This window comes from Sipha flava, unplaced genomic scaffold (assembly GCF_003268045.1).
Source record: "Sipha flava isolate LNK unplaced genomic scaffold, YSA_version1 118_pilon_pilon, whole genome shotgun sequence".
Lineage (NCBI taxonomy): Eukaryota > Metazoa > Arthropoda > Insecta > Hemiptera > Aphididae > Sipha > Sipha flava.
Window position 1 is genome coordinate 11893 of NW_020271743.1, and position 18120 is coordinate 30012.

Below are 18120 nucleotides of genomic sequence, written 5' to 3' on the forward strand. Positions count from 1 at the left end.
TTGTGTAATCAGATAACCACAAGGCCGTATTTTTGGAATTCATTAAATATTTTTGGGGAAGGTCCAAAATAAATCAAGTAAATAAATAAATTATTATACGTGTCCTTTATAATATAAGCTAATTTCTGAAGATATACAGGAAGACCTGATTCTTTTTTATGTACGGCCTTGTAGAAATCCGTTTATTAGTTGATAGCTATAAACGACAAACTATTCAATTGTAATTACAAATAAAATATGTTGAATATAATTATTATTTTTTACTTGTAAATCAGAAAATGTAAAAAATTTTTATATGGAATACCTACGTATGTATAAATATATTATATACTTTATATACACTGCCGTCTTGTAAGAAAAACAGAGGGTATATCATTACTAGAGCGCGGATTTTGATGTACTAAAAAGTATCAAAATATGTCATATAATATGTAGTGGAAATCGTACAAATATGTTACAAATACGCAATAAAATTTCAATTTTTATATCTCAAATTTGTTTATTTAATAAACAACGTATTTCTGTCAGTTTTTGTTTTATAGAAAATAAATACAGTACTTCTACTTAATTTTATTTTATAATTAGTATTCTATAATTTATTATCTATTTATTTTATATTATACTTATATATAGACCTACCTATTAGTCCATCAAGAGTTGATTGCTCTTAAGTCCTATAAAATATGAAAACACATATATTATTGGATGCTGAGCTACTAAATATTTTACAAAATTATTTAACTAAACCTCCATAGAAGACTAATATAAGACTAATATAACCATAGTTATCATGGATAGTTGATTTGAAGAAATATTGTACTTTAAAAACTTTATTGACAAACAGAAAGTTGACGATTTTAATAAAACAAACATGCATGGAAAATGGTTAAATTTCTTAAAAAAAACTGATATATTGAAAAAACATGATTTAATTTTGAAGTACCAATACTTATATGACATTCCTGGTTAAAACGCTAATATGAAGAGGATATTTTCACAGATAATGGCCCAGTGGACCAATAATAAAACTGTCTTTAAGTAGAATATTGAAAATATCATTAAATTCAAATTTAATTTCAAAATAACTTGTGTTAGGAATTTTATACATATGTCATGGGAAAACTAGATTTATTGAAACAGGTGAAAAATTCAGAAAAATATAGTATTTCAAACTAATGTAAGGTTTATTTAATTTCTGTAATTATGTAAACATATATGTGAATATATATAGAAATGTAAATGTGGACGGTGTAATGTGAACTAGTGATGGGCGTTTCTTGGAAATGAATCGATTTTTTGAATTGATTTAAATCAAAATAAAAAGAACAATTAAAAAAAAATCGATTCACTTTATATACTACTTTTTCAATAGATGGCATTCAGTGGCGTACGCAGAATTTTTCAATAGGGGTTGGACTTGAAATAAATATTTAAATTTGGCTTATAAAAATAAAGTGCTTACATATTTTTATACTGTTATTATAATAATACTTTACAGTTTACTTCAATGAACCAAGTATATATGAATACAAGATTTATAAAATCAAAAATTTGATAAAATATGGTGATAGGTGTATAATCAAAGTAAACAATGTACAGAATAAATACTATAGTGTAGGGCTGTTCGATTGTCATAAAATATAATCGAATGTTCAAAGTATTAAATAATCGAAAATTTCGATTAATCGAAGATTTTCATAAAAGAGTGCTAGAGTGCTCGACTGTTGAAATAGTCAAGCACCTATTGATTAATCGATTAATTTGATCGATTAATCTATAAAACAATCGATAAATAGATTAAAACAAAATATCGATAAAAGTTTAACGGTTTAACTGGTTTAAGTATAGCTCTATTATATTTTTTCCAGGTGCCCAGGTTTAAGGTAATTGGTTAACTCATTTAAGAAAAATACAAAAATTTATTGTTAGATTAATATTTAATATACTTTTGAAATACTAAGAAGTTAGTATAGTTAGTAAGTATAAAGGGTATTTTGTTTGATGATTAGAATGATGATGGATAATAATTATTCACTGTGTGTGCTGTCCGAGGGCAGTGCAAACGGGCCGCTTTCCTAGGCCCCAGGGCCTCACGTATATTTAATTACAACTACATTGATACCTATAGGCAGGGGCAAGCCCACAGGAATTTAAATGGGGAGCTAAAAATATGACATAACTAAGGATCTGTAGTGATATACATTTTAAGATCTAAAGTGGTGCCAAAAACTGAAATTGTTATCTTGTGTAGATAGGTTAACAATTTTGATGAAAGGGCTCTAATTTATAGTTATAACTTATGCTACTATTATAGGAAATGTATTAAAAATTTTAAAGACTAAAACTAGTAAATAAATAAAACTATCTATTTAACAAATATCATAAAGTTAGTTATAGACTTATAGTTAGTAAGTTATTATATAATATCTGATAATAAATTTCAGACTGTCTTGATTAATATTCTTGCTTTAATTAATATAAATGTCCCCAAAAAAAAAAACGTTAAGATCCATGTCTACATTAATTTATACCCCTACTTACAAACATAACCAGGGCCGTATTTAGGAGGGAACTACAGGGTGCTGTTGTCCCGGACGGCTGTATATGAGAGAGCGGCTAAGTTTTTATATTTTCAATATTTAATGAACTAATATTTTTGAAGTGAAACTTCTTTACAAAATAAAAAATGTACATAAAAAAAAAATATATATTGTCAATCACGGCGTCACGACACACACACATACTTGGTAATGGTCGAGAACTATCGATAGATCCAAATATTTACAAACAATCTATCTTTATGTTGACATTGCACTTAGAATGTTTTTGTGTACACCAGCAACGAATTGTTCTTCAGAAAGATCTTTTTCAACCGCAGAAATTTGTATTTAGTATAATGAAGCGTTTTTTATTGCCCCCTGGTATCAAATTCTTAATTACGGCCCTAAGTGTAACTATTGTCTCTTTGCACCTGTTAACTAAATGTTAAATTAAGCAGTTTAGCCTTTAGGTAATAAACTTAATAATTTTGATTTTTTTTTTACATTTCGATGTATCGATTAATCGGTGATGAATACTTTTAAAAATAATAATCGATTAATCGATTAATCGATGCTGCAGTCGATTAATCAAAACAATCGAATAGCCCTAATAGCAAATAAGTTTTTTTCGAAACTCATACCGAACTATAAACTATTCATTTTCACAACATTAAATATTTTTTAAAAAATGAGTAAAGTTTGGTTTTTTGGTCTAAAAATCTCATCATAAATTATTTATTCCAAAGGAGATATCAAAACATACTTTACCCAACTTGAACTCTAAAAAATGTACAATTGTTACAGACAACTACCAAAAAGTAATATCTGATTTATTATTAAATATCTACTAGACATTTTTAATTATATTGATGATTATATTATAATGGTTTATTAAAGATTTGGGAGATTTCTGATATGTAATGTTGTCTAATTTGTACTTTGAAAGGCGTGAAGTGTAAAATGACTTCCAATTTTACGAAATTCTTTATAGGGAGTTTTCTTAATAATTGCCTTAAATTGACGAAAAATAAAAAAAAAACAAAATGTACGGCACACCGGCTTACTTATTTTATTTTATTTTATTTTATAGCTGGAGATTGTAATGTAATTATCATATTTAACAAAATTCTACATATCACTTATGTATATATTTATATCGTTATAGAATATAGATTATATAATTTTTAAAAGATTATAGGAATATGAAATTTTAACAAAATTCTACATATCACTTATGTATATACTTAAATCGTTATAGAATATAGATTATATAATTTTTAAGAAATTTCGATATTTTAAACTATAAAGAGAAAAAATGTTTGAGTGATTATGTATATTAAACGTTGACAAAATTCAATATACTAACAAAAAATCGCTACATTTTTATAGAAAAAAAGTTATAAAACTTTTAAATTTAATACCTAAGGCTTGAAAATTGGATATAAGTTTCTTTTAATTAGATTTGTTTTGTATTCATTAAAAAATATTTTTACTGAAAAGTAGCAAAAAAGTTTTATAAGTGATAGAAAATGAAATTTTGACGAAACTATGTACCACATCAATGAATTTTTATAATACGATAGTAGTTATTATGTTGTTATTCAATAAATATTAATCATAATGTTTGGACACATTTACTGCATAGGACTTATATTAGTATTTTATATCATATTATTTTTGAATTATTTTAATTACGTTTGTGCTATTAGGTTTATAATTTACGTTAGGCACTTAACATTTTCAACTTTTCTCAAATTTTAATTGGTGCAGAGTCTCTCCTGTTTTTTTTTACATTAAGCCATATATTGCGATTCACATGCAACGAGAATTTTGCCACGTTTGATTTACTATTAAAGCTAATGGGATCCACTAACGACGCGAGAAATGAACAAGTGTGACTGACCGGCAGTCCTAGTCACTTGGCAATAGTATCAAGTGAATAGCAAAAAAAAAAAAATAAAAATATTGCAGTATAAAGATGGACGCAAAATGTAATTATTATTTTTTTTTATCTTCTTATACCAATAGTACATAAGAATATCTTCTAACTAGTCGAACTTGACAACATTTTTAAACTGAAATCGAAAGAAGTTACACAATCGACACTGTATGGTTGACTGAATACGATTCGTGTTGGTGGATCTTTAATCGCACAAATGCTCAAATCGCGCATATCATACTTGTCGCATTTTAATGTCATTGTGTTTAAATTGCGTAGTGTGTAGAGGGAGAGCCTTAAGTATTAAGTAGGTACTATAAAAATTGTTTACATTCATTATCTGAAGCTGTATGACCGAAGACGTTGAATGCTGATGTTTGATAAACATTTTGTTTTTATTTTAAATTTCGGTCTTTTCGGTAATTTATTTTGATTAGGAATAAAAAAAAAATAAGTAGCAATTATAGAGACTTAAAATTTTCGTTGAATACTTGTATTAATCATCAAAAAATTAATTAATTTTAATTAATATTAATGCTTTTTTATAAAAATCGCATATAATAAATTTTTAATGATCAATAAAATTATGAAAACTTAAAATAATTACTGCAGCTGAAAGTTTAACTATAAAATTATACAGACAATAAATGTATACAGTACATACAAAACATTAAAATATATATTATATTATTATATTATATATTATATATATATTATTTAACTTTATTCAAATTTAAACAAATAAAACAGTACAATGGACAGGTTAATTAAAATACCAATTGAATCTCAATAAAAGTCATTTCAAAATGTTGATCAGCTATTGAATTTTTTCTCTTATTCAATAATATTTAATAATATCATAGATTATGGAATAATTTTAATAATAATTGTATTCTATAATCAATGATAAAATGTACCTATTTTTTTAATATAGATTTACGTGGTTAAGTACTTTTCTCAACCCCTATTAATAGTGAATACCGTATAAATATTATGGTCTCGTCTAAAAAATCTTCGAAATTTTTATTTTTATATTTTTTTAAATTCCATAAACTTGTTATTGAATGCAATATTTACAAAAATATTTTTCTGATCTTGAAAATCAAAATTAACTTTATTGGGATAAATGAAAAAATAATACGTTAGTTTCAAGTTAATTTGTACGGAAATGAGTTAAGTTAAAAGTTAAATTAATTTAACTTTTAACTTATTAAATCTTTAATGTCTAGGCTTGCATAACAGCATATTAAATACAAAAATAGTTGCCTACTAATAACTACTGTAATATAAAAAAGAAGTACAAGTTCTATTGGGAGCATAGGGTAATTTAATTTATCAGTAATGAAATAACTTTTAACTTATCAAGCCCAAGCTTGCTCTATACTATATAGTTAATTATATAAAAATGTAAAGTAATAAGATTATAAATAATAATATTTTATCTTGTCGTTTCTGTAAATGCAATGATTAGTACAGATAACGATGACGCCACGACGGTCATATTTTTTTCAGTATTAGGGTGAGGGTGAGCACACGAATTGCGTCCCAAAAAGTTCATGTATTTTAATTAAGGATTTTTAAACAACTAACAAAAATAAATAAATAATAATAGCAATGTTAATTCAAACGTGCCATTAATTATATATTGTTTTAATTTCAAATTTGATTTAAATTTAAACATTACTAGGTATAACATTTATAGAATCATTTAAAGACAAAAAAGGTTCATTTTCGTTTGTAATACAGTTAATAGCATTTAATGCTAAATGGAAAGTTAAAATATTCGTTGGTAATTTTGGTAGTTGTTCACTTCGAGTTCGATGTAAATTATTTTTTATATAGCGAATATCTGTAATTGTTAATGTACATTTAGCACTGATATCAATACTTTCTTTTAAATGTCGATGCATTAGTTTAGCTGGTCTTTCATACAACTCTTGTGTACCTTTTCGCTTAAGAGAATTACTTACAATTTTTCGATTTATTATAACTGCTTCAGATAGTGTATCGTAGTTGTGGTCAGTATCAATCACGTTAAGTAAAATATTATCATTTTCGTTAACTTTTAAATATGCTGTACACGTTTTAACTGTAAATTTCCAACGTTGAATATTATTAGCCAAACATTTATGAAATCAGAACTTATATTTGTCAATTATTTTCAAATGTTTTTGTTTTTCACTAATAATATTTTGCACTTCTAAATCAATTAATCAGTTATCACAGCTCACGTAGGTATACGAAACACCACGGAGAACCCCTGAAACGAAATAAAACTCTACTACTTAACAAATATATAGTGGGACGCAATTCGTGTATACCTTTTTTACGGGACGTAACTAAAGTGCCCTGGGGTGTGGATACTAATTGAACGGCCGCTAGCATCGGGAGCAGCCATAGACATATTAAGACCTATTATGATATGTCTATGGTAGCAGCACATTTCAGTGAAGAATATTTTGTTATTTACCGTAAAACATAGTTAAAAACCGTTTTATGAGAATATGTTTTACATGGACTACATTCAAAATATTTACATACAATTTTCACACTTCATTGAGGAGAATACTATCAGTGATGTAGCGTTTTTATTTTTTCAAATTGTGACTGTTGTTATATAAGCATTTGAAAAACGCATAAAATCATGGAAGTTTATATTTTAATTAGTTTGTTCATAATTATTTAATCAAAAAAATAAAAAGACTACGTCACAAATAAACTTTTCGTCCATGTAGTGTACACATTTGGAATCTCTAATGTGTATATTGTTCTGTTAAAAAGTGCAGTGGCGTAGCCAAGGGGGGGCTAAGGGGGCTATAGCCCTCCCCATGGGCCGTGTTTATATGTATAATGTATCTTGACTATTTAATAGAATCAATGGATGCTCGTTTTAATCAAAGGCTTATTGATGTTATGTCACTTGAAGGACTTATTTCGGCCAATTTAAATATGTATGACGATAAAAATATTATAAAAACTGCTAAAATATATGTCCAAGATCTCCATGATGATACCTCATCTACAATCAGGGCTGAACTGTTCATATGGAGGCAACAACGGAGTCAAAATACTATTCCAAAACCGAATTCTGCTCTTGATTCACTCTCTCATCGCACCAATCTTCGACCTAACATTAAAATACTTTTACAATTATTCGCCACGTTACCAGTTACCTCTTTTACTCCGGAAAGAACGTTTTCAGCACTTAATCGCTTAAAATTTTTTTTAAGAAGCACCATGTCGGAAAACAGACTGAATGGGTTAGGTATGGCTAATATAAATAAAAAAGAGCAATTCGATGAAAGTGAAATAATAACTGAATTTGCCAAAAATTCGCCTAAGAGGATGCAGCTGTCAAAGTGGAGCAAGTGACTGAACACTGAAACCAAAATTATTATTATTATTATAAATTATATATTAATAAATATTTTTAAAACTATACTAAAATGCTTGAATTACGTTTAGAAACTTGGTGGTAGATGGTGGGAGGGGTTAAGGGTGAATTCTCATATCCTCTCTTACCTTACCTATCCAAAAAAGTGGTTAGCCCCCCCAGTTTAAAAATCCTGGTTACGTCACTGAAAAAGTGTACGCGTAAAACTTGTTTTTGATCTCAAAATACACGAGTAAAAGATGTACTGAAATTAAAATTTTTAATATTCACCTTTTGTAATTGTTGAGCTATCATAGTTTTAATACTATTAGGTATAATAAAAATAAATGAATAAATTAGTATTTCATGTCACATATATTTCATCGTTATTCTTAGTTTTCGTAATTTAATGAAAAAGGATAATAATAATAATAATACATATAATTTTAAACTGTGACATAGGTAGTGGATTTGACTTAAACTAGAGGGTTTATGGTGTTTTTTCGAAAATACCAGTAAGTAGGTATACGCCGTGTACCTACCGCTGTACACCTTCTTTTACAGCTCTGATAACATAATGTGTCTAGTATATTGTGTGCCACCCCAGTACCTACCGATGAGATGTGATAGTGTTTTCAAACGGTCTGTGCGTTTGGCGCGTTCGCGGGCCAACAGTTGGTAACGCTGAGACTTCGGTGAAACGTTTTCTGGTTTTTTTCTTTTTGTGCCACCGGTGTGCACTCGCAGAACCGGCCAGACTTGGCGTGAGAGAGACAGAAGAAGGAGGGGGGATGACAGAGAGACGACTGTCGGGCGCCAGGTATTCGCGCGCAACGTTTGGCAACACTCGTCCGGCTGGAAATCGAATCACGCACAACATGTCCGTCTGTGAACCACGCGTTTTGCGGTGTGTGTAATAAGAGTGTTGCCGTTAACGTAACTGTACGTGTTTGTGGTGTGGATGCGCCTGCAATAAAGACGACCGCGTCGGCTATTCGCAGCTGACCGTCCGACGAGCGATTGTTAGATCAGTCGTGCGACGATCGTTGAGAAATATTCGTTGAATTGCTATTTACTTCAGGTTAGTACGAACGAATAGGGTCGACGAATAGTCTTGTTAGCTGAAACCGACGCCGCCGCCGATACCGGCGGCCGGCGTTTCAGGTTAGTGCGGAAGTATGATAAGGCGTACCTGTTGGCACGGTCGGACGCCATCCACTGTCGGCAATAATATTGCTATGTCTACATTCAACGACAACGACAGTAATAATAATAATAATAACAACAACAACAACAACAACAATAGTTATCGTATTATATTTGGCGAGATAATAATTGTCGGGACGACGGATCGTGTTACACCGGCGGCGGCGCCTACACCCGGAAAATGTTCCCGTTACAAATGTTGGGCCCAGATGTGACGTCATATTTTCCATAGTGGAAATTTTTTTTTAACCTCAACTGGGTTAAATACGTGAGAGCGAATATTCGGTCTCAATATTTCTAGTATGCTATTTCAAATGATATTTTTTTCGCCTCCCGCACTTTTCGACCCATTGCTTGATGAACGCAGTGGTTTATCGTCCAATCAAACGTGTTCTAGGGAGAAAGACCTCCAAATCGATATATTGCATATGCTATGTATGTCCAACTGAAGACGTTTGACCTTTATTTTTTTCAACGGTAGCCAAAATCCAATTCATATTCATCGAATCCGCAAGGTCTTTGATTAATTATTCAACTGCAACATGTATAATAATAGTTGTGTGACAATTAGATTTGTTTGTATACCGTTGTTTATTTTTTCCAATCTTAATCCTTCCCTTGTTAAACATTTCATGAATTGTAATTAAATATTGTTATTTAAGTTACTAATTTTCTAATTAGCCATTAAACGGCTATGTATAATATGATTATGATACTATGCATAATATCGTTTGGATGGTAATTTTTGAAAGTCACAATATATGTAATATCGTTTATTACATTTGTGTCACGTGACAGCTCTGTCCAACCGTCTACTACTGTTTGCCTAAGGATAATATTTAAAACGAATATTGTGGCGTAGAAGGGAGGGGTAGAATTGTACACCTGCAAACATGTACAAGTGGTGAACGTAAAATATTAAGGGAAAATATCTATGGCTTTGCTTTGTTTCTTTTGTGTGACGAAATGATTTTCCACGATTGGGAACTCAATAAATAATTACATTGTTAACAGATTAACAATCTTTGGTTAGTAATCAATCTGGCAGGACCTATACTATTATATTGAGGTTACTAAAATATATGTTTACTGCCTTTTGATATGAAAGCAATCACTTGCTGCCAAATTTTTTGTTTATTTTTGGTAAATTAAATGGCTTGATAAAACTCCTATTTACAGTTTTTAGTGCTCCAAGTTCTATTTAATATAATTTACTTATAATTTTAAACATAAATATGTATTTACTAATTTTTTTTAAAAATTTTTGTGAAATTATCTATTGTTGTTTGAAACCTTGTTATTTAATATTTAATTGCATTGTATATTCAATCAAGCAATTCTCAAATACATAAAATAATATGCATATATTTATGTATGATTACTAATCAGAATAAAGTAACCTTTAATTAAAAGTAAAACAGTTAATTACTACCAAAGATAAAGTAAAGTAAGTCTAGTGCTATTGATATACAATTGGATATTTTTTTTAAAAATTGAATATTTATGAATTTAAATTTTATATGATAGTATAAAACTAGTACCTACCTGTATTTAAAAAAAAAAAAAAAATTAAATCTGTCTTTAATATATGAACATTTATATATTTATAATAGGAACTTGAATATTATTTTTTGTTGAATAGTTAGGATTTGGAATTTAAAAACAAATAATTTAGTTACAGTTAGTTAATATCTGAAAAAAAAGTATAATTAATTTGTTATTTATCATTTTTTCATTGTAAAACATAAATTATTAAAATGGCTAAATTGTATTAAAATTATAGTTATAATGGCACGTTAACCTTACTTTGGGTATATTTAGCAATTTGTGTACTAGTTAGATAAATTTTTTTAATTTTTATATTTGCATTTTGAGTTATCTAAATTATGTAGAGAAACATACATTTGCAATAATATGTAATAGATAAATGGTAATTAAATCAATAGCTCGAAGCTCAACATTTTTTCTAGTACAACTTAGATGTTTTGCATAATTAGAAACATCCTAGGACCTATGTGTATTCTGTTTAAACGATACAACATTTTTTAAAATTATCTTTAAATAAAACTTATTGTTTAATATCATTTATAATTAACACTAATAACTGATTTTATAACATAACATTTTGAAACAAGGTGGATATTATAATTTGTAAATAATAGAAAAATGATTAATATTTAAACATTTTGAAACTGTTTATATTGGTATATTATTGTTATTTTGTGTATATGTAAAAAATATATACTAAATTACAATGTAATAACATATTATGAATGTAATATTTAAATTTCATGTATTATTATAATTTCAATTCAATTTTAAATTAACCAATGTGTATTATTACTAATTATGGCAAGTATATTGTAACTGTATTTCATTGATTATAATGATTTAAACACCCTTTAATTATATTATTTTCCTCTAATATTTCAGTTAATAATCAATGTTTGGTGTCTCTCTATTGACTAAATAAAAATTAATCAATGTAAATATATAAATAATATTTGAAATAAGTACTTATTGTAACTTATAAACTGTAGTCATATTAATTAACAACTCTATATAAAATTAAAATTATTATGAGAAACATATCTTACATTTTTATTTATTACTCATCGATTATGGATTATAATTCAATTATTAATGGAAGAGTAAAATTGTTTGTAATAGATTTAAATAAAATATAAAATAATTAAAATTACAATGCTTGTCATTAGGAGTATTATATAATTTTTTAATGACAAATTTAAGATACTCAAAGAAATATTTAAATGCAATAAATCTTATTACATATTTGCTATTATCATAAAGCTATTTTTAGAAAGTAAGTTTTTATTATATTTATTGGTAGATGAATTTGTAAAAGTTTATTATTATAATTTATTTATATAAATAAACCATTTTATTTATATTTTTTTGTATGATCTTATAATTTTTAATTGAAATATTCAATTTTTTTTTTTTTTTATTAAATTTCTCTATTATTTACATAACTTCATCTCTGAGCTTCATAAAATATTTTCATTATTAAAGTAGAAAATATTAAATATTTCAACAGTTAGTATATCTACGATCTTAAGGGTTAAAATATACATTTATAGTTACTTATAGTTATGTTTACTTTTTTTAATTTGTTATGTCGACAATTTTGTTTGAAGAATAAATTATTTATATTAGAAATGAAAATGAAAATTGTTTAAATTAATTTTATATTAGGTATACTTATGTATCATATAATATATCATATCATAATTCTTATTATAATAAGTCATATAATTTACTGTAATTTATTACATTCGGTCCTTGGTCATGCATTTTTTTTTCTTTGAGTTTCTTTTTATGTGTAATTAATTTTGAATTAAATTGGCATTGGTTCTAATTTTAAAAAGTGTCAGCTATTTGTTCTTTAAAATGATTATTTTTTAAATAAAATTAGAATTTTATCAATTCAAAATATTTAATTTATTTTTAAATTCAAGGTTTTTTGATTTTGTAAAAACCAAAACTATTTTAGTAATAAGTTCTTTGATATTTTTAAAACAAATCTTTAGGGTGTTAAATGCTGACAGATCTGTTGTATTTATTGTTATTTTTTTTTATAATATCTACTCTTTATATATTTATTACATTATAAATATATATTTTATTATTGTTATGCATTACATTTTATGAAATTCTTGAAAAGGTAGAACTGTAAAGGTTGACTATACAATGTTGTAATCATGTCCAGGTGTTTTAACAGGTGCTTGAAATACTTACCTGTTAGCTGTTGTTATTATCTCTCTATGGGATTTATTTCCATTTATATTTTTGGTAGACATATTGTGTTTCCAACATAATAGGTATGAATAGACACGTGGTTTCAATTTTTTTCTTTGTGCATGACGAAAATACAATATTGTTTTAATCTTAAGCAATATAATTTTTATGAAAATCTACCGCTCTTTACCCTCAGTTAAATGAAGTCTAACTATTTTGATGTTTGTAAATTTAACACAAATCGAATATATTACAATCGATTTATTGTATATTAATTATACAATCAAATTGATTTATTGTGGACCATATTCTTATATTATTACTGAAATTTAAATTAAAAATTATCCCAAATTTATCGTATATCAGTTAGTTGTAATAAACAGAATAATTAGTAATGGTTTGGAACAAAAATATAGTCCTTAAATCCTACAAACACTAATGTTGGGAGTACGATTTTTGTAAAATGTAATAAATTAAGTTACTTAAAGTCATCAGAAATGAAATATTTTGTACAAGGAATTAAGGCCGTCCCGAAGGGTGGTCTTGAGGGGGGTGTCCCCCAACGAAAACACCAGTCGGCAGTCGGACTTATTTCATTATAGCCTAGAAGGACCTAATTTTACTTACGGAAAATAAATATTACATATTTCGTAATACAATGTATACACTGTAATTATAATTAAAATTTATAAATACTCAGTGGCGCACACAGGATTTTTTTTTCGGGGGGGGGGGGGAGTCAAGGTAAAAATATAGCACATTTTACAATTAACAAAATTATGCAAATCCTTAATATATTTTGACTTAAATAATAGCATTGATAATAGAATAGACTATTCTATAATCAATGATACTAGGTATTCAATACTAGCTCTTCATATTTCAAACTTGTAAAATTTGTAAATTTTAACCTAGACATCTAAATTTGGGGAGGGTACAACCCCTTACCCCTCTCCCCTTGCGTGCGCCACTGAAAGTACTTATATTATACAATATAAAATATTATTAAATATATATAATTAAATTGCCAATTAACGTGCAACACTGACATATACATGTTAAAAAGTAAAAAATACGACTACATATAGTTAATTATACTACATACATTGAGTAAAAAAATTGTAGTCGGCATTTTTCATATTATTCAACACCTCTCGATTTTCATCTTTGGGACGGCCCTGCATGGAATATTTTAATTTTGATGGTATATAACAGGGGTGGCCAACCCAAATGATCTTGTGGGCCACTTGGAAAATACATTACGATCCCGTGAACCACATATAAAATTATATTAGCATTTTGCCCCGATACAAAAAAATTTGGAGTTAACATTTTAAACAGGATTAATTATTATTACAAAATAAGTTTTAGTGTATTAATTATTTGAAATATACAGAATGAATTATTATTGTTTTTATCGCCGTATTCTGAAACTAATTCTTTCAAGAACTCCTTTAAATTGTTAGTGCGGAAGCGCATGTGATCGAATGTATTCAATTTTTATGACTAATTGCAAACATGGTTGATCGACAGTACTTCGGAACAAATATTTTGTTAATGAATCAAACAGTTTGTTGCGATTACGTTGTTAATAATACGGCTTCTGTGTTGTGCGGAAATTCCAGAATATTTTATTGGGACAAAAATATTATTATTTTTTAAATGTTTGATAGATCTCGCGGGTTGGCCATCCCTGGTATATAAAATTGAATAATTTATTGTATAATCTTTATGTTAAGGTATCCTTTCATTATTTGAATACTATTATATATTTTAATTATAAATTTATAACAATGATGAAGGATAATGAATAATTTTCAAAAAACAGTGTATACAATTATTAAAAAATTATAAAATCTTAAAACTTTTTACAAAATTAATTTAGTTTTGTATGTTTATCAACTAATTTAAAATTATTTAATAGTATATAAAATTTATTTTACTTTTTAAGCACCTTTTTTTTTCATCCAGTACAAAATGTTCTTATTTTTCATCACTTAAATAAATATCAAGTACCTATTGCGTTGTTTTAAAATTGTTTGTTTATATAAATAGAGATGTATTTTGTGGATTGTATAAGTATAATTAAATTGTATACTATGTGGAAATATTATGTTTAATTATTCAATTTTTATTAGGTACTTCTATCTAAAAAAGAGGAACCAAGGGATTGGAATTTCCACCATACTTAACTAAGTGTTAAAAATTTCAACTCTGCAGTAAGTAGATGTTGATTTTATTGCTATAGTATTTCAAGTTTTTGTGTAAAGTATATTTGATTATTTCATTAGATTGTTAAAAATTTGAATTTATCATATTCACTTGATTCTACATTATTACTATGTACAGTGTAAATTAAAGTAGTATAAATATAATTATATTTGCGCTACGTAAAAAGGTGCAAAAGCATGCACCCTCTGGATTAAAAAAAAAAAAAAAAAAGAATAAAATTTAAAAATGTAGGATAGAGGCTATTATTGACATTATCAGATTTTCTAGTAGTCTGAATTACTTTGTAGCTATTTAAAATAACGAAAATAATTTTGTATTATAATAAAATTTGAAAAAATATTTCTACTTGATTGAATTTGAATCTACTTCTAAATAATTGAAGTATAATTTAGATATAAGTGTATATACTATACATGATACAACCCCCTTACATAATTCCCGGCGGCGCCTATGCTTGCATAGATTATAATTCTTAGGTAATATTTTTTCACAATTTAAAATGTAAATGTTGGTTTTTTTCTGGTTGACTAGGAATTATAAAACACATTTTAGAACAAAAAAACAGCAAAACACAACAATTCATAATTTCCCTCAGTATTAAAATGGTTTTAAACATACAAAATCGATTTTTTTTTTTTTTTTTTGAGAAATCAATCCTGAGAAATTATTGATAATTTCAAAATTGACTAAATAAAATCTAATCAAACAAACATTTTCTAACCAAATTCACTGAAATTAGTATTTATTTTGGTAGTTTTTATTATTTTGAAAAAGTTGCAGTTAAAATGTTAAAAAATAAAAAAAATTGAAATTGTTCTCACTAAATCAACCTAAAGACAATAAAAAAATATTGATTTAGTTGAATCTTTTAACTTAAGCCTCAAAATAAAAAGAAAAGGATCTTATTAAAAAGAAGTTTATTTTGATGCTCTTTAAATGGTTTGAAATGCTTATATTTTTAATTTGCTTTTAATTTAAAATTGATTTATCAAATTTTTGTCTATTTATTTATATATTATTAGTTGTTTGTTCATTTAGAGATGATTATACTCTAATTTTATATTGCAATCCTAACAAATATGCATGTTTAGTTATATGCTATAGTTATTTGAGAAAAATATAGTATTTTTTTATTTTTTGGTTGACCATTTAAATATTCACAACCTTCAATATAGTTGTTGATAAGTTGAATTAAAATAAGAATGAAAAATAATTAGTGTACATCAGAGGGAAATCATTTTTTTCATCTAACAAAATATTTTAAGTATTAATAATATCGATTTTAAATATAACTAAATTAAAATGAAACATTTATTAATACATTTTTGATAGGTATATAAATTAGTACATTACGCTCTTAGTTATTTTCATTATTTTGGTTATTGTAAAATTTGTTTTTTTTCTATTTTAATTAAATATTTAGTTCTTTTTATAATTTGGGGTACCATCTTTTATTTTTAATTCTGATTATTAATAATAATCTTGTCTTGTTTGTTTTTCTCGATAGTTAATATTCTTACCTTGTTAATAAGTTGAAAAATATGCTTTTACACCGTTTTTATTTTTAGTAATGCATATGACGTTTAGATAATCAAGTGAAGCTAAAAGTTTTAAGGATAATTTGCACTCATTTTCTATTTATTATGTGAACAATGTATATTTAGAAAATAATATTTTTTGTATGTTATGAGGATTGATTAATTATTTTAAATTGCATAGTATTGCTATACTAAATGTTTAATTTATTGATTACATTCACAATTTTAAAGATATTTCTTTTAAATTCAGAACAATTATTTTTATTGTATAGATTTCTATTTATAAAAGTTACTACTTTATTTGAATGTTATTATTCTTGGTTACCGTAAATATACTGTTAAATTTCGAATTGAATATCATTACTTGACATTAAAAGTATAGAAATTAAAAAAAGAAAAACTGGTTATGTTAACTAAAATATCATGACATGGGTGATTTGAAATATTTCGATTTGCATATGTAGGTAAAGTTAAATATGTAACTAAACATTTCTGCAATAAATGTTAACTTAATTACTATTATTAAATACTAATAAATAGCCGTTTTACTAGATAGATATTATACATGGAATGTTTAAATATTTAATGTTGAAATTGTAAAGAGAAACATAAAAAATGCCCTGTATTATATTTGAAAAAGCGTGCAGCTGATCGAACAATACACGAGCAGCTGAAGCTGAAACGCATATCCGTTCGTTATCTTTTGTATAGTTTGTATTGTGTGCGAGGAGACCTTTAAAACGAACATTTTCCATAGGCGTAAATACATCGTAACCTTCGTTAAAAATTATATTGATATCGATATTGGTTTCAACAGAGTTCTAAGTAAAAAAAAAAAATGAAATAAACCCGAAAACTAAAAAACTTAAACTCACACCATACTATAAATATCATGTCAACCTACTTGGTTGCCAAATCAAGTGTTACGCTTATTAAGATTTTTTCGATATTTATGAATGTGGTTTCGTGTTCACAAAAAATTTGCACACCGCAGCGCAGTTTCGACGAAGATGGTTTTCGCCGCTTTAGCCATTATCGATTGCATAATCCAACAGTATTATACGTAATAGCGTAGAACGATTGTTGTTCATCTTGAAACTACCGTACAGGAATTTGGGTGTTACCTAAAATTTGCGTTGGTACACGAGACGCGTAAATTTAAACCAGTTTCACGGACGATGACGGCCCGATGGTCCACACGCCGGTCGACTAAACTCGTGAAAGCGTCGTCCGCCACGTGGTTGGCCGGTGCGGCACGTCAATTTCGTGCCGTTCTAGCCGGGCAGCACTGCGCGTGCCGCGACCGGCTCACTCCCGCCGCCCGTGACCGAAACCGGCATGTTTTCTTCCCCCCGCACCACTTATGCCTCGTGCGCCGTTATCGCCGCCACCGCTTTCTCGTTCCCCACTCGCCGCGCCACCCGTACGTCCTTCTCCTCTCCTCTGGATTCCCGCACCATCCACATATACATGCACGCCGCCGCGCTTACTACCACGTTGACGGGAATTGTAGTCTGCTGTATGATATTGCGC

At 27.3% G+C, this 18120-nt stretch overlaps 1 protein-coding gene and 1 pseudogene across 3 annotated transcripts in view; one reads left to right on the forward strand and one right to left on the reverse strand.

Annotated features, from left to right (window-relative positions):
- Window positions 1-6152: 6152 nt before the first annotated feature.
- Window positions 6153-6883, reverse strand: LOC112693840 (annotated as a pseudogene).
- A 1796-nt stretch (window positions 6884-8679) lies between these two features.
- The window catches only part of LOC112693810 (KH domain-containing protein akap-1-like), a 25965-nt gene continuing 16524 nt past the window's right edge, over window positions 8680-18120 (forward strand). For 2 of the 3 annotated variants that reach the window (XM_025569037.1, XM_025569034.1), the window contains exons 1-2: window positions 8680-8933; window positions 14956-15036. The gene's annotated coding sequence lies outside the window, so the exon portion shown is untranslated. The remainder of the gene's footprint in view (window positions 8934-14955; window positions 15037-18120) is intronic. The other variant, XM_025569039.1, reaches the window with a different exon arrangement.